A 24,185-nucleotide genomic window follows, 5' to 3' on the forward strand; every position below is an offset into this window, starting at 1 on the left:
ATGACAGCGGACATTGTGAATGTGTCCTTCTGCATACTGAAGGCCTTTCTGACCTCTGATTTTTGAATATATCAATATTACCTGACGCCCAGAAATCCAGCATACACTGTTGCACTAGGCTAAATGGGGGTGCTGCGTCCCCATGTTGAACACGCGTTCTCGCACACTTTCCTGCAAACTTGTCCGACTTAGCAACAGTAACTATGGGACTGACAATGGGAGGAGGGGCTTGGGATCGGTCAATTGATCCTTATGGCAGATAAGTCCCACCCGTGAAGCAGTGACCGATTGGGCAGAATTTCACACTTCCTGCCGTTGAATATGATTGAAGCAACACTCTGGCCAATCACTGTCTCCATTAGCTTGCCATCACTTTTCAGTTGCCTTCAGTGACCTTACTAGAGTTTCATTATAAATTGTGTAATTCATTCGCATAGTTTGTTTTACATTCATTTTGTAAGGTACATCGGATTTTTTTCTGTGTAGGAGAGAACGTTTTATTTAGGATTATTGTGTGTAGCTCTGTGTTTTCTAACATCAGCTAGGGGTCTCCCCCACCAGTCAGCTAACGTTAGTGACTCGCTAAGTCCTAGCAAGATGGTTTCGACGGAAGTTTCAGGCGATGAACATCGTTGACCGCAACGTACAGGATTCTTTACAGTTTTTTGAAATGAGGACCTATGAGTGAATGCAGAGGGGAGACCAAGAGACTTCCTGTGAAATTAACACAGTTCGTGGGTGCTACTTTGGCTACGGTAAGGATAAACTTGATAAACTGTAGGCTACAGTATGCTATGCATTAGAAAGTGCAGCTTCTCAACGTAGCCATCCTGTAAGTTCATTGATGTGTTATGATAACATTAGCCTATGTTATGGATGTGTTATAGGCCTAACGTCTTGGCTTCCCATTTTAAAACCTCAACTTTGTCAAAGACAATTCAGAACAATCTGCTTGAAGCTAAATTTCAACTACCATTTAAAAACGAAATAGACACTGATTTGATTTAGAAAAAAATCTAGGATTCTTCAATGTATCAGAGGCAAATGCCAAGTGGATCTTTACTTTTGTAGAGAAGGAAGGCAGTGACAGAAACAAACTGGTTGGTCAAACATATGCCAGAGCAACAGTCATGGTATAATTTCTTAATATATCCCAGAGGCAAGAATGTGTCTCTTAATAGGCTACTGAATTTGACATTGCTTATGGGGCATTATTAGTAGCTTAGAATATTGGAAGATTGTTGTTTCAAGATGTTGTGGACATCAACAACTTGGCATTAATACACTGCAAAAACGTACCTAGTCACTAATAAGTGCTAAAGTGGAGATGCTCTTTTTTGGGGGCATGACCATAGATAGCCTAGTCTCTGCAAGCAATATGTCTAACAAAAATATGCAAACTTATTAATAATAATAATAATAATAATAATAATACATAAACCTTGTTTACTGTCTTGTCCAGTCTTAGGCCCACTACACCCCATTTGTGGCCTGTACTTCGAGATGGTGGTAAACAGGTCTTGATTTCTCAACAAATTACTCTGAGCTCTCTGACTGATCAAACATAACTTTTGTTTATGCCATTGCAGACAGTTCAATGTCATCATGTGTCTCATACATTCAACCTCACCAACTTTGCCAGGTGTGTTAGGCACAATGTTCGTTTCCGTGGGGGGGGGGGGGGGGGTCATAATTTCATAACTGCTTCACTAGAAAAAAATACCACCAGCCGCCACTGGGTTAGGGGTGTGAGGATTTACACGCGCAACTAGCATCATCAGCTAGCATACACCAGCCCCAGGTCAGTTACCAGTTGATCCAATATTTGTTGTGCAGAAATATAGCCCGTCTTATACACACCAATTGAATTTAAATAGAAATTGTAAAGATTTGTATGTTTTTTTAATTATTCCATATTTAGTGTAGTCATATCAGAACCTGAAGTAGCCTACAATCCAAATGCAAGCATGAAACTTCAGAGTATTACCTTTCATTTGAGGCCAATATTATGCTTATGTGGGGTTCAGTAAGCATTTGATTGCCAGTATGCATTTTGGATAACCCAAAGTCCTATGGGGAGTTTTCATAGGGCATTTTACCAAATGCATGAGCATACCTTGGCAAATAATGGTCTAAAGTACTCACGTTGTCATTCTATATTGATCTACTTTTGCACACAGCATGACAAGACCTAATGCTAGGACTCAAGTCATATCAAGTCAAGACCTAGAGGGCTGAAATGTGGTCAGTTCAAAGATGCTTGTTATCCGGTAGAAAAATAAAAGAATAATCTAGCCTTTGTAACTTTGTGACAGCTACATCACACAGTTATTCTAATTGTTTTCCAACAGTGTCTCAGCTTTCCAAAAGAGAGCAGATGTTTGATTATTGGCTAAAGTATGTAGGAACAATGCCCTCCTAAGTCAAAATGGGGCAAAAGTATAATTTAAAATTGCTCAGATTTGCAAAAGAAATGATTTGACACATGGCACTGACAATTCAATAATGGGCCTTTTCACCACCTCTGAGCATCCACTAACCTGGACCTTTTAGGGGGCTTTTCTCTCAGGGTGAATGAGAGGATGCTTAATTGCTTTTTACCCGACATTTTTGAATACAGATACAATGATTAATGCATCCATGGCCAGGATATAATTATATAATATGACATGATTTTAAAAGTGACCTATAACAATAGGCTATGCAATACACTTTAATTTGTTTAGTGCTAATAAAATGATTAAGCCTATTTGGAGAGAGAGATGTTTAGAATGTGACAATATGTCAGTCATCGTGTGAACGAAAGTATGACTAGGCATAGGCTACTTGTTCTGAGCAAGTGTTGTCAATGAACACTGTGAAACTGTTGGCTAAGTTACAGACAGTCATGAACAACTGATGCTAATTATCTGGGAAACATTCTCTATAGCAGCAGTTGTCATTGTTTGTGTCAAACAAGTTGTGGATTTGTTGTAACATTAAAAGATGACTTACTCTGTGCTGAAACCATGAACGGATGCTCAAAGCTCCAAGGTGAACGAAACTTGGAAGAAGTAGGTAACAGGTTCACGTTCAATAATTCACGTTCAACAATTCCAGGATACGCGTTTTCATTGGTTGTTGCGTTAAATCTTACCCAGATACAATACAGTTATTTTCTGATTGGCTATTGTGTAGCCCCTCTCGTTATTTTTGATTGGCTGATAAGTGGCAGGCTCAACTCCAGGGGAGACGCGCTTGATTCCTGCCGCTTCCATAGTGAGAGCGGCGCGGCCAGAGACATTTTGGGCGCTGCCGCTGCATATTAAATATATAAATAGTTTTTCTGCGTGAGAAATACAATGTGTGGCGGGAGAGCGTGACAAAAGACTGAAATGAGTGACTGTCACGCTCAATGCGTGACACTTGAGAGCCCTGCTGCCTGCCCTGTCCCGAGGTCCAGAGACACCGTCTGCCGCAAGCGAGATATTGCCACGGTAAGCATCATGCTACAAGCTGCGCGTTAGCTAGCTCTGTGTGTATTTTGCACACCGTGTTCCCTTTGACACAGCCTCCACTACATTCATGATCAGTCTGACATTAGAGTATATTACCGTGGTAAAGTTGGTTTTATATTGGACGTTGGATATTCGACACATTCGAAAAATCTATTTAGCACTGACGACGAGGGTCAAATTTGTGTCAAACCAACTTTAATGTGTTTAAACAAGGCCTGCCTATATTACACAAAGCTTCTTTTGTCCAAAAACCCATGTTTTGATTTTATGAATTTTTTAGGCTGATAAAAGATTTCAATCTATTATGCGGCTTCACCTTTTGACTTACCCATACTAAAACACATCTCCTGAACTCGGCTTACTGCCCTTTCTAGTACACAAAGCTTATTTTTCCCTAAAACCTACTCTTTGATTTTATACCATTTTTAATGTTAAATGTTTCAAATCTATTATGCGGCTTGCCCTTTTGACCTACCCATGTCAAAACACATCTGGTGAACTCGGATTACTGCTCTATATAGTACACAAAGCTTCTTTTTCCCAAAAATCCATTCTTTGATTTTATAAATATTTTTTAATGTAAAAAAATGCTTTAAATGCTTTAAATCTATTATGTGCCTTTACCTTTCGACCTACCCATGTCAAAACACATCTGCTGCACTCAGCTAACTGCCCTACATAGTACACAAAGCTTATTTTTTCCAAAGCCCACTCTTTGATTTTATAGATGTTTTGGTAACACTTTATAATAACTACACACAATTCATCATTTATTAAGCCTTTGTTACTTATTAGTTAATGGTTTGTTCATCATTAGTAGTTTCTTGTTCATACATAATTTATCATCAGTAAAGCATTTGTTCACACAATTATAAATGGTTTGTTCATAGTAAATAAGCCTATCCAAAAATATGTTTGTAAGTACATGATTTATACTTAATAAGTAATGAAACAACCACTTATAATGAAATCATTTTCTTATTATAAACCAGTTGCAAACTATTACAAAATGCTTTGATCATCATTTGTAAAGCATTGTTCCTATGTTGATTCTCATAAACAAAGTATTTGTACGCACAATTATAAATGGTTTGTTCATAGTAAATAAGCCTATATCTAAAATATGTTTATGAATTATTGTTAATACTAAATACATTTTGCAATAATATTTTGTTGATGAAGTAATATTTCCATTATTTAACAGTTGTTACATACACATGCACTAATGATTAATTAGGGTGAGGATACATATTTTATAAACCACTTCCTAATACTATAATTCATGATTAACTCAGGAGTTACAAGTGGTTAGTTAATGATATTTTGTGAGCTTATCTAAAGTGAGGACTTTCTATGCCTTGCAACACATTTTCAAATGAGTTGTAAAGATTACATTCACATTCATTCATTTAGCAGACAAGCGACGTAAACATGTCAATTAAATTGAAGGCCATTGACATAACAATGAAAGCTGGGAATTGAACCCCCAACTTTTCAGGCTATTGCATGCTAGTCCTGCTCCTTATCCACTACACTACCTTGGCCCAGACAGAAACCCCTACAACTATGCAAGAGTTTCTGTTTTCTTCTACTACACACTGTTATTAAACATCTGTAAAGTATTATTAAATGCTGTATTCTTCGTTTGTAAAGCATTATTCCTACATTAATTCTCATCTGTAAATCATGTTTACACACAGTTAAAAATGGTTTGTTCATAGAAAACACGCATATCTATATTATATTTTTGAATTGACTGTTGTAATACCACTGGGCAGAGGTAGTGTAGTGGATAGGGAGCTGGGTTAACATGTAGTAATCCATAAAGTTGGGGGTTCAAACCCCGGCGTCCACCAATGTGGCCTTGCCCTTTAATTTCATTGACATGTGTCGCTTTGGGTGAAAGTGTCGGCTAAATTAATAAATGCATGTGTAAACTTTATAACTCATTTGTAAATGTGTTGCAAGGCATAAAAAGTCCTCACTTTAGATGAGCTCACAAAATATCATTAACTAACCACTTGTAACTCCTGAGTTAATTATGAATTATAGTATTAGGAAGTGGTTTATAAAATATGTATCCTCACCCTAACTAATCATAAGTGCATGTGTATGTTACAACTGTTAAATAATGGAAATATTACTTAATCAAAAACATATTATTGCATCATTTATTAAGTATTAACAATAATGTATAAACATATTTTAGCTTATTTACTATGAACAAACTATTTATAACTGTGTGAACAAATGCTTTACTGATGATAAATTAGAAATTACTAATGATGAACAAACCATTAACTAATAAGTAACAAAGGCTTAATAAATGATGAATTGTGTGTAGTTATTATAAAGTGTTACCGATGTTTTATTATCAAAAAATGCTATAAATCTATATTATACATTTATTGAAAATATAAAAAAATCCAGTTGATTTACACAGCCAAATGGAACTTTGGATGGAAAACAAAATATAGTTAACTTAATAAATATAAATGATGTATGTCTACCTACAAAGAGGTAGCTTGTTTTTTTGCATTTTTGAATAGTAAAAAATTAATATAAAATCAAAGAGTGAGTTTTTGGAAAAAAGAAGCTTTGTGTACTATGTAGGACAGTTAGCCGAGTGCAGCAGATGTGTTTTGACATGGGTAGGTCAAAAGGTGAAGGCACATAATAGATGTATAGCATTTTTATAAAGTAAAAAAATAATATAAAATCAAAGAGTGCGTTTTTAAAAAAAATAAGCTTTGTGTACTATGTAGGGCAGTTAGCCGAGTGCAGCAGATGTGTTTTGACATGGGTAGGTCAAAAGGTGAAGGCACATAATAGATTTATAGCATTTTTGAATAGTAACAAATTTATATAAAATCAAAGAGTAAGTTTTTGAAAAAAAGAAGCTTTGTGTACTATGTAGGGCAGTTAACTGAGTGCAGCAGATGTGTTTTGACATGGGTAGGTCAAAAGGTGAAGGCGCATAATAGATTTATAGCATTTTTTAATAGTAAAAGAATAATATAAAATCAAAGAAAGAGTTTTTGAAAAAAATAGGCTTTGTGTATTATGTAGGGCAGTTAGCTGAGTGCGGCAGATGTGTTTTGACATGGGTAGGTCAAAAGGTCAGGTCGCATAATAGATTTATAGTATTTTTGAATAGTAAAAAATTTATATAAAATCAAAGAGTGCGTTTTTGAAAAAAAGAAGCTTTGTGTACTATGTAGGGCAGTTAGCCGAGTGCAGCAGATGTGTTTTGATATGGGTAAGTCGAAAGGGGAAGGCACATAATAGATTTATAGCATTTTTGAATAGTAAAAAATGTATATAAAATCAAAGAGTGCGTTTTTGAAAAAAAGAAGCTTTGTGTACTATGTAGGCAAGTTAGCTGAGTGCAACAGATGTGTTTTGACATGGGTAAGTCGAAAGGTCAAGCCGCATAATAGATTTAAAGCATTTAAAGCATTTTTTTTTACATTAAAAAATATTTATAAAATCAAAGAATGGATTTTTGGGAAAAAGAAGCTTTGTGTACTATATAGAGCAGTAATCCGAGTTCACCAGATGTGTTTTGACATGGGTAGGTCAAAAGGGCAAGCCGCATAATAGATTTGAAACATTTAACATTAAAAATTGTATAAAATCAAAGAGTAGGTTTTAGGGAAAAAGAAGCTTTGTGTACTAGAAAGGGCAGTAAGCCGAGTTCAGGAGATGTGTTTTAGTATGGGTAAGTCAAAAGGTGAAGCCGCATAATAGATTGAAATCTTTTATCAGCCTAAAAAATTCATAAAATCAAAACATGGGTTTTTGGACAAAAGAAGCTTTGTGTAATATAGGCAGGCCTTGTTTAAACACATTAAAGTTGGTTTGACACAAATTTGACCCTCGTAGTCAGTGCTAAATAGATTTTTCGAATGTGTCGAATATCCAACGTCCAATATAAAACCAACTTTACCACGGTGTAAAACCTAGCTTCCACCACGTCTACCTCATATGACGTCATCGCCGAATTGCATAAAAAATAACCGTTACTAACAAAAAATTACAAAAACTGGACTTTAACACCATTTTGGAGACATATCTAACTTTATATACATATCTTGAGTGCTTAATGTACCCATTAATTAAAAGTGTTGTTTAACCTGCACCACAGGCTTTAAATGCTTTGCCGGTGATTTATGTAAGGGATAATGTATAGAACGCCGGTCATTATGTAAGGGAAAACGGCCGCCGAGGTGTCCTGTTATACGGAATTAATGGACGAGGGCGAGGGGCAAAAACTCCCCGACGCGCAGCGGAGGGGAGTTGCCTCCGCCCAAGTCCATTAATTCCGTATAACTGGACACACCTCGAAGGCCGTTATCCCGCTTATCACCCGGTTGCCACTGTAAACACTGGAAACAAGCGGTTCTGTTTAAAAAGAAGCTCACTAGTTCAGCTTGTTGTACAACTTTAGCATGGACAGTTAGCTTGTTTACAGTTGATTCCATTGTTGGGAAGCCTGCAACCAAAATATTCTAGAGCGCTGCAACCGCAATCCTATTATGGTTGTTATAGTTACTATTCATAAGCATTGATATGGAATGGTGTCCTGTTATTCAGAATTAATAGCCACCCCACCAGCCAATCAGAAAAGAGTATTTCTTCTCTCCAGGTGATAAGGGGAAAATAAGTCCCGACAGGGCGAACCGCCCTGAAGGGGCTTATTTTCCCATAATGACCGGCGTTCTATACATTATCCCGCTTATTATACGGCTACTTGCCAAAACGAAAAAATGAACTCCATGATATGTCTCTTTACACTTATTTGTTACCGTTTCGTCGTGGCTTTTGCTGAGAAACAAATAGTTCGCAACACACGCTGAACTTGAATCAAACATTCTTTAGAACACATGTCAACCATCTGCTTTCACTTTTGAATGAAGTTCCAAGCGCAAACTCCGTTGCCATTGACAGCGGTCATTCTTGTTTTCAGAGGTCCTTTCCCAAGAAATAATGACCGCTAGAACTTTCGGAAATCCCATTCAAGTCAATGGAGCATTCTACTTGCATTGTGAAGAGCCGTATAATAAGTAGATTTAACATAGGCCCGAACGTTGGAAAGGCCCATTCATGTGAATGGAACTTTCTTCAGCACTCTGAAGAGCCGTGTAATAAATAGAGATAACATCATGTTAAACTAAGTTAACTCTTATCTCCTTTGCAGCAGATCTAACGTGAACATTATGCAATCCATTTAATTGGGAACGCGTCTGCACTCACGAGAGGGAGAGAGAGCCGCAGCGGTTCCAGCTGGCTTGTGATTGTTGATGATTGATATCTCCTTCTTATAAGAAAGTTTTAAAAGGAAATCATGAAGGCAACAGTAGTTCCCACTACTGACCATTTAAAAACTGTGAAAGGGCCCAGCCGTAGGTACAGCACTAGCCATAGCGGAGCAGGCAGAAGATCATTGAGAAATAAACGTGAATTAAAGCGACTGTCTTAATAAAGCGACAGTGCACAATTTATACATTTGTTAAACTGCATACAATTAGCAGTATTTTTAAGCAATTAATATTTTAAAACAAATACTTTTCATACTAAATTATAGGCTCTAAAAAATAAATTTTTTTTTTATGCATGTGTCGTGGGGGGGGGGGGGGGGGGGGTTGTTGTGCGGCCCGCCGGCCAATTTTCAAAACCCAATGTGGCCCTTGAGCCAAAAAGTTTGCCCACCCCTGGCCTTGACTCAGGGGTATACGTTAAGTTATGTGATATATTTGTCAAACTAGGCTTTCAGCTCAGATCAGTGTGCGTTCTCGGTGTTGGGATGACTTTGGCCAATCGTGTAACTTGGAGACGCACAAGACCGCCTCTATTTAAAAATAATTACTTCCGCATTCATGAGCTATAGCTTAATCTACACTGCGGTGATTTTTTATGTCTAACCTATAACATCAAATAAATCAATTGTCATCAGTTGTTGTATGGTATGCACGTCCATAGTGGGATATTTGCACGCACCGCCCTATTAAAGCGCATTCGAGATCCAAAATGTTAGTAGAGGCGGAGCTCCACCTGTAAGATATATGACAGAATCCTACACGTGAGAAAACTTAGTTTTTAAGACAATTGATTGGTCAGTGTGCGGTAGATTACACGATTTGAGCTATAACTTAGCACATAACCTCCTCCCGACCAGGTTTGGTTGACAGCATAAGATACCATGGTGATATAGCGACACTAAAACAAATCCACTGTCGTGTCACAGCATACCCTAGCTTTGAGCGCAACATACCTTGCTAACCCACTAATCGAGATTCGTAGTACACCCCAGTGGTCTTGCCGCTCTCTTTTGCTACTGGCAGAGGAGCTGTGATGCGACTGGCTCGCTCCCTAATTTGTGTTTGTTTTGTCCTATGTTCCAGAGAGCAATAAACAGTAAAATCAAGGTCGGTTGTGGCGTCCATCCTTTACACACAACGCAGAGTGATCGAGGGAGGGAAGAGACGACCTCTGTTACACATAGGCCCTATTTTATTTTATTTTTAGGCAAAGTGTAATACAAAAAGTGTTATATCTTAATATGAAGATTAAACTGGTAGAAATGTGGAAAAAAAGTCACCTGTAGTGTGATAAAAGTGTCACCTATTTGCCTTATTCACCCAAGTACACCCAGGGTACACTTGTCATTACACCTCAGTCCAGGAGATGGTGGTAATGCACTCCGTTTGCAAAATACCAGAAAACTCACTAGACGAAGAAGAAGGTTACTCTGGCAGTTGAGAAATTCTCCGCTAAATGAAGTGCATACAAATCGATACAAATCTAACCCAGGACCTCTACTAGATGAATGTGAGACAATGGGAGCCGTAAATCTGAGACTAGCGGTGACCAAATCATATTTTGCCGGATAGCGTGATGGTCTATTCCTAGATGGCACGCACGTAACATCTCGCACCCTAGGCCTACTCCCGGCTGCCGGCTGTTAGAATTACTGAGGGCTTCGTGAGACGGTAAGTTTTTGGAGCAGTATCGTTAATGTTGTTCATTTGAGTGATAGATAGATAGAAGAGAAACAATATGATATGTATGTGTCGACTACGCGAAACACCCTAGTGGAACCCGTTTGGACGGTCCTCTTACAAGCTAGGGTGGATGAAATAAATATCAGGAAGATAGCTGCTAGGTTTTTGCGCAACAACATTTTTATGGTTAACGTACATTGCTGAATAATCTACTTTTATTGTTGAATGTCATTACATAGTTTGTGCAAACAGCTACGAAAAGTGGAAACTACCAATGACTGATTATGCATCCACCTCGGCTGTCGTCATAGGCTACTGGTAACTTCCATTAGATAGAGCTTTCGACTATCTGACAGGGTTCGATTGCCGAAATATTTAACATAACCCACGACCATACGAAACATTCCTGATATTATACATGTCAGTGAAGATGGATGAGCTAAGCTCGTGGCTATACTGCCAGTTTGTGGTGTGGGTTTCCCTGTGTGGAAATCAAAGAAAATGGCTTTGGCCACTGTTAGATGTGTTAGCGTGAACTCGAACAAATATAAATGTTATTCGCTTAACAAAACTTTGGACTTGTAACGATATCGTATGTTTGCTCATTCTTACAAAAGGCTATCTCCTGGTGACACTGGCTAGTTTGTTTGCTTGCATTGTAGTTTAGGCTACCTGTCAGCCCTCCCGTTTTCCCCAGGTTTCTCACGTTCCCCAGCTGTCTTCCCGTTTTAATTAGCCTAGAAATCTAGACGCACCCTAGCGGCGGCAAATTAATTTGCTCAGCCTGTTCGTCTAGTACCAAACCATAGGGATTTCTATTGGCTGACGATGTGGACGTCAACCAATCACAGCGCTCTATTTTGTTAGAGAGTCTTAACCCTTACAAGCCCGACCATTCTAATTTCGTTAAAATTTTAACCATGACCAATCATCTAATATCTCAGCTGTCCAATGACTGATTTTATTTCTGAAATCTTTCCCGTAATGCTGACAACATAAGCTTCAATTTGATATGATTGGTTAAGGGGTTTATGGCGCGAAATGTTTTGGATACTTGAAGATGAGTCTTGAAAAAATATTTTCACTTGAGTCAGTGCATTTGACGTGGACAGCCGGATGCCACCTGCACTTAAGTTGGAGTTTGCCTCGACTGGAAGCCACAAAGCTGGATAAACTGAGGTAATATTGTTTTTACATCGGTTCTAGTTATGGTTTATCTTAATTTGAAGTCCTTAAATCATGTTATTTGACAGTAATATGCTTTCTCATCAGCGTCAACATTATGGCTTAGCGGGGGGCTAGTGCATCGTCACGTAACTTTAGCTAACTGTATAATTCTGAACTGCTTGCAATATTATCGTTTGCTTTTGATGTCAGTTATTTTCATTTGACAGTTTCATTTAAAAACCTGTTAGTATATAACCTGTAGGTAAGTTTGTTATCTAGTACCAATTTGCTTGTTAGGTAAGCCTTATATTGGCAAGACAGTATAGCAAACCAAAGCTGAATAAATCAATGGGCGCCGCGTTTCTAAGTTGCGTTCTCTTACATGAAATAAGTTGAGCGATATTTTTACTCCTCTCAATATGTAACGTTAGTTGTAGAAAATAAGATGTAAAATCACATATTCTGTCAGAAATGTAATTAACTTATTGCCTTTCCTCCGGTTGTTATCTGTAGTGCAGTCTGTAGTGAACTATTTTAGCTTGCTAACTTCTAAATGACAAACATCAGACGTGCTTGTCTCAACATTTTCTAAGATGGCATGACTTGAAATAGATGAAGCACAACTCCTCAATATTTAGTTATAGACTTTTCATAGGCCTACTTAGAAATATTTCGAGTATATTCTGAGGATGCTTCAATAGTTTAGGCTACCTCTTCTTTTGTGTGCATACATGCACAAATCTGTAGTTTTGTCATTTTATTTTTTACATTAATAAAAGGTATTTGTATGATTTCGCTCTTGTTTCAGATGGAGGATGACAAGACCTACACAGACCTTCTCGCAAGCCTGAAGAGGTAGCCGACTGCTCATGAACTTGCGCTCACAATGCTGAAGACCATGAGGGGATGGAGGAAGAAGGTATAGATTTATGTGCCATGCGTAGGATGGTGCAGACTAAAAAACTGTGTGAAATAGACTTGTTATGTTCTTTTTTACTCACATTGTTGTCCCAGGCATATGTGGTTTTACCGGAGGGAATGGGAGCTTGTGCTTAGTAGGCCATCATATGCAAACAGTGCAGGGGCATAGGACAAAGACCCCAGAAGAGTTTCACAGGTTTCTGGGATTGATCATTTACATGGGGTTCACTTCCCTCCCTAATATCCATTGCTACTGGGGAACCAAGTCTTGGCAGGGATCAGGGGACATTGACCAAATGATGAATACATATTGTGTACTCCAAAAAACGCAGAATAGCAGAAAGCACTTTTTCTCCATTGACATTGCCGTTGTCAGTAGCTTCTTGTTATTTCAAGTTTGACAATGCAATGCAGAATCTGGTGTTGAACCTAGGTTTGGTAGCTACAACCAGAAAGAATTTGGAGGAAATCTATCACAACAGCTGGTAGGCATTTCCGTTGAAATTTCAGCCTCACCTTCAGCTGCTCCAACTACTACTCTGTCGTCTTCCCATCAAGTACATATTCCTGTACAGCAGGAGCTTGTTATAAAACAACGTACATAATAAAACTAAAGTAGCTTGTATGGCCCTGGAGTGTAACGGTAGGCGAATTTGTTTTATTGATAAACAAATTGCTGTCAGATTTGGCATTCTGCAAAAAGGGATGCGTTTAGTAATGAGTCATAGCTCTTCTGTGTTCAACCTTCAGGTTCCCCACCCCACCTTTCCCTATCCTCCTCTGTAAGTGTGTGTGTGTGTGGGTATGAGTTTGTGTGTATATGTGTGTATGTGTTTATTCTCCACAGGCTTGTTTTAAGTATGTAATCCACTTTCAAATGTTTAGAACACATTGAGTTTTGAGTGATGTTGATTGTATTCCTAGCTTTTCATGAATAATAATACATTTTATATATGTATATAATTTTCATATTATACTGATTTATATAAGGAAGTTGTATTTGTTGAATCAAATGTATTTTATGTCTCTTTTCCGAAATGGTCTTCAATGAATACAGTATACTTACTTCCTGTATTACTGGTAAGGTACAGTATGTTTTTTTTTAAATGTCATTCTTATTGACTGTAGCATTTGCTTAAATACAAATAAATGGTTTATTCTTATAGACCAAATACATCTAAACCATTGTTTCTGACTTGATTATTAGTTTTTATGCATACTTTTATGTTGTTGGTGAGAAAGTGAATGTGAATTCTGTCAACATTCTAAATCCCGTTTCCTGCATTTTTTTACACTGATCACTAAAAATATCATAACTTTTGAAAGGTTAATGATATTCCAATACAGTTTTTTGTGTTAAATAGCCCACAACTTGCTGAACATTTCATACACTCTATATTTTTCTCTATCTTGTAGAGAAATATGATGAAAATTCATTTTTATGTGAATGAAATTAAATTTTGACAAATTCCGGATATACATTTGGAGAGGATTTTCAAATACTGTTCATTACTATATCAACATTACCATATGTATTTTACATCATTTCATAGAACTGATCCTTCTGATTACAATGGTATGTATATCCCATTGATGGTATGTATTATACTCAAGAAATAAGGTTTTTTGTGTGAGGAGGTCATCCAGCACCAAAAATGGAATGTTCGGCACGGGCACGAAAGGGTTAAGGCGGGATTAACAGGATAACGACAGTCCTGCAACGGTGAACAACAAGGTGGCTATGGCGAACGAAGAGCGGTTGTTTGAATCGGCGTTGGCGTCAACTTTGGAGGAGTTGGACTTGTGCTTTTCTTTGAAAGTTGAGCAACACATGCACTTAAATCATTCCTTTCGAAGAAGGATGTATTTGCCGTTTTGCCAACCGGATACGGATATGGTCGTAGCGCTGGCCTGTTGCATGGCAGTTTGAAAGACAACTCTGCCCGCCCCTTGGATTAAGCGAGGTGAATGGTTCGATTCCAGACTATACTTTTCAATGATATAGGATGGCCCGCCAGGCTACGTTTTAACTCATTGAATGCCAAGCTGTTTTTGGGAGCTTTGTCCTAGAGTGCCAGCAATCTAGACCATTGTTGATGATTTTTGTACAGCCACAGCATATTCTGTGTTATAGCTATGAACATGCAATAGCTCGATTAAAAGGTGAGACTTTAAGCTCTCGGTGGGTGCAAACCGTGTATTTTTACACGCCTCTGTTCCTGAGAAATCCCAAGCTAAACAGTGGCTAGTTTTCACCAAAATCGCTGTTTTTTTTCTGGAAATGGAGATATAACGTCTTTCATGAAATATGAAGTGTTGCCTGTTACTTACTTGTGTGACTTTCCGGGAAGTGATCAGCGAGACCTGGCGAGAGTGCCACCTAGTGATAGACCCACGAAAATGGCCTGGTTTTGACCTGACGTGCGTGCGTCACTGATTCGACCCAAAGCGGCAACCGAGTTATGATCAAATGTCCAGATAAAATGTCCAGATTGTGCGTTTTCATGAGTTTCACGATCGTCATATATTTCATTTCCATTCATCACAGATAGGGCTGGGATAAACGATTATTTTTTAAACGATTAATCTAGCGATTATTTTTTCGATGCATCGATTAATCTAACGATTAATTTTTTCAGTCCGATTCGATTTTGATTCGATTATCGATTATTTCCCCATTAATTGACTAATGGATTTACATATTTGAATGAAAAAACATGAATTCTTTAACATTGCAATATATGTTTATTGCTCTTAAGATTCCAAAATAAAAGACTATACAAGTGCAAAGTAATGCATTCTTAGTCAGAGGTAGCATTCAATAAAGTTCAGTAGTGTATAGGTCTAATTGAGTGCCTGTCACTTTAAGAGTTCGTGAGGGAATCCTTGCAATTAACATTAACACAGTTGTGTGGATGCAATTCATAACATAGTTAGTTCAAATAACGGTTCGTACTTCTCCTTTGGACAAGCACTTTTGAGTCTTGGAAAACACTTTTTAATTTACATCGGGATTTTGCAAACATTCAGAGTCAATAAAATGAGCCCTGCATGAGTAACGAAATACAAGCAGCTGTAAGTAAGCATGCTAAACTTGACATCCAAACAGTATTCTAACGTTAGCTTTGAGATACTGCTTGATTGCATAACTTAACTTAGTTTAGTCTCCTCAATGTACTATGTTGTGATAAGACATTAGCAGAGTTTACTTTAACTTTAATGCAGCAGTTTTGAACAAATTTGCGCAGCATGGTCACGATGCTAAGCGGATTTAGTAGCAATTTAGCCCGCTGTGTTCTATGCAGTGCTTCTATGTGGCAACAACAATCCTTCAACAATCGTGAATATTTTGTTAAATGCACATGCAGAGGAGGAGCAGCGGGCTCGTTACGAGAGAGAGCGGGCGGGGCGAGGAAAGGCCGCGTGAGTAAAAAAAGTGCAGCTCAATGAAATTATTTAATCTTATCTTATCTATTTAAATAGTACAACATAGAACATCAATGTGTGGTGGGTGGTTTCGATTTCGTGGCGCCCAGCCACAGATTAGTCAATGTATGGGAAACACTGAAGATGTAAAATTTAAAATATTTAGCAGCACACGTTATGCTTGACGAATCGACGCGCATATTTTGCGTCAACGTATTTTTTTCGTCGACGTTATCGATTACGTCGACGCGTTGTCCCAGCTCTAATCACAGAGTTCCCAAAATCACATATAAGGTGTGTTAGAGTGTCTAGTTTCGTAATTAAAAAAAAAAAGCTAAAAACGTAATATTACGTTTTTGGCACTGAACGCATGGGAAGCAAAAACGTAATATTACGTTTTTGGCACTCAATGAGTTAATATCTTACTATAAAATATCCCGTATTTTAATGGTCTCATAACATTTGCCCTACCATCGGGCATGTCTCTGTGATGTAGTGGGTATACGGTGATCAACCCCAAATGTTAATAGGCTACACCACTGCCCCTTTCCTGGTGTAATGTCACATTTAACTACCACACCCTAGCAAAAACACTGAGAACAAAATAGGTTTCTTCTATAGAAACAAAGCCAGCCTCCTTATGGAAAGTAGGAAACAAGTTGCTGAAGCAGTTTTCATGTCAGTTTTAGCCATAGAGGTTTTAGCAGAGCCCGTCTATGGAGAGCCTCCCCACTCTCTATAGAGCTGCACAGTCCCGCCCACAGCCAAAAAGCGGTTAGGTGCCGGATGTAAGATTCCCATTCATTTGTCCCATTGACGTTTGGAAAAATCCGTATCTAAAGAGTTTTACAGCATGTCTTAGGCTAACCAGCTACGGCAACGCATAAGCATACAACATATCATTTCGAGTGAAAAAATGAAGAGAAAATCCAAAAAGTAAAAGGTACAAGACTGTACATATTTTCATTTCCGAGCGAAGGAACTACTCATCCCATAAACCACCGCGCCCCTCACTGAATAATATAGGCAAAATCGGCGCAATTTATTTTGTCATTTAAACCATTTCCAACCGGCGACAGCACGCGAACCCTTTCCTCCAAACATTGATTTTTATATAGTGAATGTGCAGTTAATAGCAGTTATTTCAGGAGTAATCGTGTAAATAATAGTGTTTTGATATTGAATTTTATATTTATCATTAGGCTTGGGAATCGGTTCCAGTTTCCGGTTTGGAACCGGTTCCAAACGTTCCGATCCATCGGAATCGTACACGTACACACGTTAACGATTCCACTAACGATTCCGAACATCCATTCCCACGTCGCGGCACGACGTCACAGTATGCGAAATTTAGAAATGTTAAAGCATTCAACTTCTGCAGTGTTTCCCCTACAATGTAGGCTAGTCAGCAGCGCCACTCCTAGAATTCAAGCGCTGCTGCAAAAAATTGCCTAATTAAAAAAATGCACGCAAGTGAACTTAGGGAACAGCTGCCGTTTGTTCAGGTTCGATGTCAACAAATAATAGTAGGCCAACGTTGAAGGCGCAGTCAGGGATTCCACAGGAGATCACATTTGTTTGTGTTTATGTTTTAACTTTATTAGCAGACGCAATTTTGTGCAAAAAAACGTAGCCTACATTATGTTAACCAAGGAACCAAATTAAACACGCCAGCGAGGTAGCTTGCCCCTACCTTCAGTAGCTTATTCCCAGATAAATTCCACGCATTGTTTCGTTTTTTTAGGTTTTCGTTTGTTAGGCCTATACAGTAAATGCTTTCAAGCCCTGTATTGCCAACATACCTAGGCTGTGAAACTAAGGTCTAGCCTATTGGTGGGTTTAATTGAATTTCGGTAATAGTATATGCAACCATTTACATCTGGAGATAGTTTGTAATTTCCTGTAGAGCTCACCAAAATCATAGAAATGATACAGAACACTTATCTATAATCTAAAATAGATTTGCTTCGAGTTGTTAGACTTTTGAGCATTTACTTTACCAAATGACATGGAAAACACAATTCATTTCATCCATATATCCTTATGCACCATGCACAGCAACGCTACTAAGTTAGCTTAACCGTGAGAATCAGTGTTGCGCGGTCTGCCCGAAATTAAGCGGTTATGAGTCATAAACAAAATATTTTAATGATATTCGGGTCATTTGCGGGCGGGTCAGTTAAAATGAATTAAATATATATTTTCTACAAATAGGCCTACTTAAAATAATACGAGAAGGCTAGCATCAATACAGTAAAGCATCAATACAGTAAAGTCAACAGTAAAGAAGCTGAAGACGCGAGTTAAAATAATAAAGACATCCCTTCAGGAAAAGCGATATAGGCTATGGGAAATATTGGGAAAAGTTCTTAAAGAAGATGACAGTAGTACAAGTTATGGTCTATGTAGGCCTACTTCTTGCGAAGCCATTTAAAAGTATGACAGCCAAAACGAGCAGCCTGCAGGAATAAATGTTATGGCACAGACTACACAGACATATCTACCGGTATGTATAGGTTCGCGCATGCATAAAAGTTACCTTAGTTCGTTGTGTTTGTGACTTCAAATAGTGGATGTGCTTTGGTAAAGCTTTGTGCGTTTTGACCAGCAATGTATCTCTCTTGCCTACCTTGCCTCACCATTTCTGTTTTCGAAAGAAAGATGTATGTCCATGGCCTTCAAATCTGTTCTAATCCTTGGTGGTTGCGTGCGTGCTTGCGCTCTTATTCTCATTCTCTCTCCTGCGCAAACATGTCCTGCATGCCTACTGCGTGTAGTTCTACAGCATAAAGTTTCGCAAATAAATTAGTTTGTTTTACAGAAATGGCCTACTGCCACACTGCATGCAGGCTATAACCAAAATCACACATTTTGTAAATAAGCGGGTCGGATCGCGGGTCGGGTATAATTTTGTCCTAATTAATATTCGCGGTCCGAGTTGCGGTCGGGTTGATTCAAATATCGGGCGACCGCGGGCCCCTTGTGACCCGCGCAACACTGGTGAGAATCAAGCAAGCCTCTCTGGCCGTCACGGCCTTAAAGGGACAGGCACTCAATTTGACCTGCACCGCACCAATACATTGTAATGACATGAAAGAGAAGTCTATATAGTTTATACAGTGCTGTGCAAAAGTTAAGACACCATGCTAAAATTGACTAAAAGGAGGAATACAAATAATCTTTTGGAAATTGATCTTAATGGCTTAATTTAAAAAAAGAGGAAAAATCAAGCCTTTAAGGACATCAATTTTTTGTGAATGTATCATGTATCGTAAATAAATAAATGTTATTATATAAATAAATGTCTTAACTTGTGCACAGCACTGTACATTCTAAATAGTAATAGCTTGTACAGTGGCCTGTGATTAAGCTTTATTTTTTTGTCAGAATTTGTAACTCAATCTGTCAATTTCTTTCGACAAAATCCACCAGAAGTCATCATTTAAGGAGTCATTTTTTCAAAATCTTCTGGGGGGGGCTTCCTACGATCAACAGCACCGCTGCTGGAAAAAATTCTAGGGGAAACACTGTTCTGTATTGATATTGCAGCCTTGGTATTAATTTTCTAAAACCACTTTAAATTAGACATTCAAAGCCAACAACTCTCAAAGCCATCCTATAAGTGTTCAGCAAATGGTACAGGAATCGATATTGGAATCGATAAGGAATCGCATCGATAAGCAGGTTCGACAATGGCATCGATATCGATAATTTCTTAACGATGCCCATCCCTATTTATCATCGTGTATTTTATATCGCGTGTGTGTTAAAGCGGTTAACGTTAACGGCAGTGCTTCGTAACATTACCTGACTCATCCTATGCTGTCATCACTGCTCAGTCGGGCTGATGCATGGTCTGCTCTTGGACCACCATATTCAGTTTATTAATTTGCCGTGAATTATTACACAAAACGTTCATTAAATGCACGAAGAAGTATTCCTAGGTTAATGATTGATATGAATCATACAGTATGAAGGCTACAGTAGCCTAGCTAATGTTAACTAGCAGCTAACGTTACCAACCTCCCTGCTTAACTCACCACAACTTTGTAGGTCTTGTCCCTCATGCTGGCCCTTACAAAACCCACAAACTGACTCTCGGACACACAACAGTCAATAATGTGACCCGATTTAAAGTGGCTTTCACCCCTTTGGACACTCACTAAAACAATATATTTCATACTTGTGTTGCAGCATGTAGGCTAATGTTAGCTGCATTATGTAATGACCTACAATGTCGGAAATGCTAAAGGTTAGCCCGCCGGTTACCTGAAAAGTTTGAGTGTTTAAACTAACATTTACAGTGGTCTATTTGATAGTGTATTGGCCCTGACTAAGTTCGTGTGATGTATAAACCCCAATCCTTGTTGATACAAATGGGTGGATGACAAATAAGCCTGAAAAAAGGAATTTTTAAAAACTTCAAATATCATCCCTAAAAAGTGTTTATGTGTTGCTGTATCTCTAAACTTGACTAATATACATTTTTTTTTTCAAAAAAAAAAAGTGAAATATATATTTATATGTGAATTTGTCATGTTAGTGCCTAAAATTGTCATATGGTGTGACGTGACAATAATTTGAAATAAAAAAAATATACTTTTTTCTACTTTAATTTATGTCACTGTACATTTTAATCATGTTTGCTTTGATATGCAACATTTCCTTGTGAATATTTAGAAGAAAAACCTAACATTTAACAAGTTATTTTGTCAAGGTGGAGAATGCTCCTAAGTGTAACCAGATATTTTAGCTTAATTCTGATATTTCTTGTAAGAACTCACTCAAAATTCTTGAGGTTCTTGCAGATACCATTTCCTTTGTGTGCTATTGATGTTTTAATGATTTTTCAATTATAAAGTCTTTTTTTGTGACATTATTTAATGTCACACCAAATGACATGGTGTCACGCCATACGATGAAGTGCACCACTCCACCATGTGTCAGAGCAAAACAGGGTTTTAAATGACTATAAAATAATTAACAATGAATTTTGAAGTCACTGTATGAATGGTGTATGCGTTAGTGTTGTCACGATACCAAAATTATGACTTCGGTACGATACCTGCCATAAATATCACGATGCTCGATACTAAAACGATACTACGGCGAAATCCTAAGATATCTGGAGAAGAAAGGACTCATACCTCCTCCAAGTGTATTGAGTCATTTGTGTTAAATTTGGTGCACTTTTGTAGTGTGTAGGTCAATTCTGGGTTCTAAACTTCTAAACTTCCTACATAATTATTATTTTTTATAGTCAGTAAAATAGTAGGCCTACTTTGTGTGATTAAGTCCTTTATTGTTTGTTATAGTTCATTTGACAAATGACAAACTATGAACTCAGTAATTTCCTGATGATTAATTAGATATTAATGAATGAAGTAATACATAAATCATGAATTAATTCATGTACCCTTACCGTAAAGTGTAACTTACTCTGAGACTACATACATTACCAACCTAATTCGCTTCAATTGTGTAAAATGTAATGTAAATCAGGTTTTATGGCCAAGTATACTTTGGTATACAAGGAATTTGGTCTCTGCATGTATCCCATCCGTGAATTAGTGAACACACAGGTCACACATTGAAGCACACATTAACCTGGTGCAGTGAGTAAAATAGTAGGCCTACTTTGTGTGATTAAGTCCTTTATAGTTCATTTACATTGTGTTGTGTTTTGGCAATAAAGTAGCTTTAAATAGCCAAACTAGGCTAGATCAAGGTCAGTGTTAAAATTACTGCATGCAAATCACTGAATGCTATGCAGAGGGGCCATCTGATGTACAGTATAGGCTACCCTAGGCCTTCCCGTGTTCATGGGATTTCTTTGACAGTTGCAAAGGGGAAAATGTGAGGATAGTCTTCTTTGCGCCCAGTGTACAAGTACGACGTTCCAACCACTCAGGTCTTCGTCAGATAAGCCTACACCATTACCTGTTGCAATATATCTGTGTGCATTCCTACATTACGTCTATTTCTTTGATAACATGATTTGCTACCACGTAGGCTACTGTAACAATAAGCCGCTATTATTAGGACTCAACACGCTTTGGTGGTATTATGCTGTGGGCTTTAATTAGCGCATTTCGGGTAGCCTATCCTACATCTGGGCAATAATTATTGAACAAATTACAGTCTACATGCCATGACAAATATTACCAGTAGTAGGCTACTGACCGAACATGAATCGTAGATAGATCGTTTACAAGTTATGGTAATGTTATTCTGGCGTGAACATTGCGCTTTCATCACGTTAGCACCTTATGATTACAGCTCGTTATGTCTCGTCAAAATGATTACAGCTCGTTATGTCTCGTCAAAATTCATGGATGAAGGAAGGTTCGCTTTATCCCAGATAACCATACTCGTTTCACTTAGGCTAGACTAAAACATAAGAGAAGAACTTGGCACTAACCATGTAGTCGTGTTTTCTATAGCATAATCGTTAACCTGTCGTTCTTTGAACTCTTTAAAAATGTTGGGATATGCCTGCGAGGTGTTTAGCCAAGTTCCATGCGTAGCCTACTGCTTTTAAATTACTTTGTGTACCTGATGGCTTGCCTTCACTATTCGCGATGTATCCGAAATAGTTGCAGATTTCACTGCACCTTTTGTTTTATCCACAAGGCCTAGAACTGTCGGCAAAGAATGTTGACGTTGGCTGCCCACTCACTCACTCAGAGCTGCCTGCTTAGACACGCCCACTTGCCTAGATGCGTGCAATGAGCAGTGAGAGCAGCAGTTCACACAGACACAGAACGTTATTATTTTAATAAAGTATCGATTCTAAAAACGTCTGAAATCGTATCGTTTTTTGCGTGAAGGCATCGCGATACCTTTTTAGTATCGATACACCGTGCAACACTAGTATGCGTGTAACAGCAAAATAGATGAAAGTTTAGTATTTATTTTTTAAACTTACATCGCATGGTAACATAAAAGAAAAAAGTATGAGAAATATGAATTGTACAGATACATTTTTTCCCAATTATCACAGATTTAACAAAAAACATAATATCTGAATTTAAAACATGTTTTTACAAGAACTTTTATGTAAAAATGCAATTTGGTCATAGGGTGTGACAGAAATGTCATATAGTGTGACTTTTTTTTGTGTGAAAAAAGCTGTCATACCATATGATGCAGCGTCACACTATATGACATTTTGACAGTTAAGCTAATTTTCTAGACAGTTAAATACAGCTAACTATTATTTAGCATGCAACTGACCACATGGCAGCAGTGCTTTTTAAGAATTCATGAAGAATATTTGTGAAAAATAGCTACTTTTTAGGCAAATGATGTCACACCATAAGACACTAAAATTTGGCCACGATTGATGATGTCCAATTCAAAGCTTTTTATATAAAAATCTAAAAAGCAGAACTCCCCTCTTGACCATGCCAATTACTCCTGACATTCTATTGTTACTTCCCGGTTAAAATATACAATATAGTGTCATGCCATATGACAACCATTTTATGGACAAAATATATTTGATTATAACTTAGTTGGACAGCATGCATAAACATCAAAACCTTCTGTGGTTGTAAAAAACATCCAATTATTTTATATGCATGGTAAAACTTTAAAGTAATTATACTTTTTAGGAAGTTCGCACACATGGTGGACAGTCACACCATATGACATTTTTTATGTTTGGATGATTATTTTAAGTCAAAAGTTAAATACAAATCCAATAAATTTAATATGACAGAACTTGAACCTACCAGACCTACAACATTTCCATATCAGTTCTTAACAATTGCCATTTTTTATAAGTGTGTGACACATGGACAGTCTGAATTCTGCTATTTGTCATCTACCCAAGTACCAATATTCGTCAAGAAAGTTTTTAATCACATTAAGATTTTCGCCATCTTTGTCAATATTTTTCGCAGAGAAAGTCTCAAACTATGACCATAACGGCCTTTCCACCAATCAGAGGCATCATTGTGGGATTGTTCAGGATTGTGGGTAATGAAGTACTTATCCAAGAGATCACGAATAAAAGGCATTTATCTCAAAACAAGGTTAGTGCCCCATGAACTCTTGGTGTCTATAGGAACATATACAATCGCTTTGTACAGCCGTAGCTGGTTTTAAGTCTACCACGTGCAGTTAAGTTTTTATGGCTTATACCGCAATTGTCAATGGAGAAATT

At 37.8% G+C, this 24,185-nt stretch overlaps 1 protein-coding gene across 3 annotated transcripts in view; it reads left to right on the forward strand.

The window, feature by feature from the left end:
• Positions 1-359: 359 nt before the first annotated feature.
• The window catches only part of gfod2 (glucose-fructose oxidoreductase domain containing 2), a 55,289-nt gene continuing 31,463 nt past the window's right edge, over positions 360-24,185 (forward strand). Inside the window, exons 1-2 of one of the 3 annotated variants that reach the window (XM_076287949.1) lie at positions 10,239-10,489; positions 23,923-24,054. The gene's annotated coding sequence lies outside the window, so the exon portion shown is untranslated. Of the gene's footprint in view, positions 756-10,238; positions 10,490-23,922; positions 24,055-24,185 lie in introns of those variants that run through there. The other 2 variants (XM_076287950.1, XM_076287948.1) reach the window with 2 other exon arrangements.

Source organism: Alosa pseudoharengus, unplaced genomic scaffold (assembly GCF_046254945.1).
Source record: "Alosa pseudoharengus isolate Yale_2024_CS ecotype anadromous, Long Island Sound unplaced genomic scaffold, YU_APseudo_1.1 YU_APseudo_1.1_scf_16, whole genome shotgun sequence".
Classification (NCBI taxonomy): Eukaryota; Metazoa; Chordata; class Actinopteri; order Clupeiformes; family Clupeidae; genus Alosa; species Alosa pseudoharengus.